The sequence below is a fragment of the Physeter macrocephalus genome, chromosome 21, assembly GCF_002837175.3.
Source record: "Physeter macrocephalus isolate SW-GA chromosome 21, ASM283717v5, whole genome shotgun sequence".
NCBI classification, from domain to species: domain Eukaryota; kingdom Metazoa; phylum Chordata; class Mammalia; order Artiodactyla; family Physeteridae; genus Physeter; species Physeter macrocephalus.
Window position 1 is genome coordinate 89,731,090 of NC_041234.1, and position 2,842 is coordinate 89,733,931.

Genomic DNA, 2,842 nt, shown 5'->3' on the forward strand with positions numbered 1-2,842 from the left:
TTTTATTTTTTTGAATTTTATTTTTTTTAATACAGCAAGTTCTTATTAGTTATCCATTTTATACATATTAGTGTATATATGTCAATCCCAATCTCTATTTTAGTTTTTAAATGTGATGCTTCAGGAGACCCTATATTAAACAAATTAAAGAAAATGTCGGCCATATGCTATGGGTGTTTTGTTATCAACACATTTATTTTGAAATATATTTCATTTGTTTAAAACTACCTCCCTCCGACACACGATTTATGTGACTCGTAATTCAGAGTTCATCAGGTAGGACAAGTTGGGCTATAATAGTATATTTTCTGGAAAATTTGATAAATTAGGCCTCTGTCTATATCCTGCCTAGAGGATAACTGAAAATCTGTTTTTTCTATTTGTAACAAATAACTGGTTTGACTAAGCTTTTCACTGAAACTATCCTATATTTTAATATCCCGTAGAATATAGCTGAAAATAAAACTCTCTTTATTTCCAGTCTTCAGAGTCCTAAAATATCTATGTTATTAATCCTGAACATCACCTAAAATACTGCTTAAGAGGAAGATAGAATTATATTTTTCCTGCTGCCATTGGCATGAATTTCAATTTCACGGATCCACTGACTTACTCTTCAAAGGTGACAGTGTCATTTGGTGGAAAGAAAGCACCATGTGTAGAATTATAAAAATAAATACATGCTGCTATACACCGTCAACATTAGATTAGGCATAAGTGTAACAAACATGCTTGCTTATCAATGAGATTTACCACTAGTGGGCTAAGCAATTTTCCATGGAATTGAGAAGAAAGGTAAAATCATCAGCTGCATTCCCATGCTTTATTTTTTGGGATAAAGTACAGTGAACGTTTCCTGTAAGATCCTATGGTTCTATTCACAGGCTGTAGAGTCAGATATGAGATGGAATATCTCCTCCCCACTCCTGGACCTTCCAGCTTCTACATTACAAGCCAAATGATCTTGGGCAAAAGTTACTAATTAATTCTATAAGCCTTATTTTCTCATTTGAATATGGGGATAATAATAACACTTCCATTCATGGAATAGTTATTAGCCTTAAATGAGATAATATACATAAAGTTCCTAGTACAAGTCCTGACACATAGAAGGAGCTCAATAAGAGGAAGTTGTAGTTGTCATTCCCCCCACCCCCGTGGAATTCCGCAATTGTGATTACATTCAAATTTGAATGGTGATAAAGAAATGAGAGTAGAATACAGCTATCCATCAGTTGCTTGATATTAAAGATGGTGAAGACCTAAGATTGTAATGTGCAAAGGTGCTAATTTCTATCTTAATCTGTTTCATATCTTCAGTCATGAACCAATTCTAACGTAAATATACCCCTTTAAGAACACAACTCCATCCAGATACCAAGTCCATACTGGGGCAAGCACAGGAACCCAGACGGAGTCAGCAAACTAAGCTGCTCCAGGCCCAACCTGTTGCTGCTTGTTTTTGTGAATAAAGCTTTATTGGCCCATCACCAAGGCCATTTGTTTACTTATTGTCTGTGGCTGCTTCCGTACTCTAACAGCCAAGTTGAGTAGTTAACAGAGACTATATGGCCTGTGTGCCAAAAATATTTACTATCTGGCCCTTCGTAGACAATGTTTTTGACTCCTGACTTAGAATATTCCTACGAGTTTGATCTCATTTCACATGGTGTACTTTCCTGAGGACTCCCAAATATTTTTTAAAAATTTAAAGTTTAGTTAAGCTTAGTTACTTCTAGGCTTACTCCATTCCATCCACTAGATGAGATGTATCTTACTATAATGGTGCCAGTGTGTGAAAGGGAATCCTCTCTGAATGGACAGGTTTACACTCTATTTACACCCTTGTTCAGGTGACCCTATGACATTGACGAAGAAACAAACCAGTGGATGCATTCTTGGTTCTGAATTATCAAAGAGATGTTTGTTGGTTCAAAATGAAACTTCTTGTCGTCAGCCCTTCTGTGACATTTTATAAGGAAACTCTTGGTTATTTAGACCAAATGTCCAATTATCTTTCTGACTGCAATTAGTTATGAAAACATTGGCATGATATAATCCCTAAACCAGTATAGTCACATGATTACTTAAACCTTTCTAAAAGTATCAGAGAAGAAATATATCTTTTTTTTTTTGCTATCCAGCTTCTGTTTCTGGCTTATTTGGTTTGTTGAAATCAAATGTTTTTGCAATGTTGAAATCTCTTTTGTGGTAAATTGAAGCACTTTGTCCTTCTTGCAATGACAGTGGCAAACAAGGGATCATGCTGAACAAGAGGTAGATGACTTTATCTTCCAAGGCCCTTTTGATTTCTGAGTTTAGTTTGTCTCTTGCAATACAGATCCTTTCTATACTTGTTTCCTGCTGTCACATGCCATATCTTCACTAGTGTGGTTTTCCTGTGCTTAAGCAGCCTAATTGTGTCAATCTCTTTTTTAATACCAGCTTTGTTGAGATATAATTCACAACACCATACAATTCACCTGCTTAAATGGTACAATTCAATGGTTTTTAGTGTATTTACAGAGTTGTGCAACCATCAGTTTATTTTAGAACATTTTCATGGCCCCAAAAGGGAACCCCATCAGCAGTAACTCCCCATTTTCCTTCAAATCCACCCCTCCCCACCCCAGCTCCCAGCAACAACGAATCTACTTTCTGTCTCTATGGATTTTCCCTTTTTGTACATTTCAGATAAATAGAATCATACAATATGTGGTCTTTTGTAACTGGCTCCTTTCACTTAGCATAATATTTTCAAAGTTCATCTATGTTATAACTCTGTCAATCTCTCTCTTTTTTTTTTTTTTTTTTTTTTTTTTTTGTGGTACGCGGGCCTCTC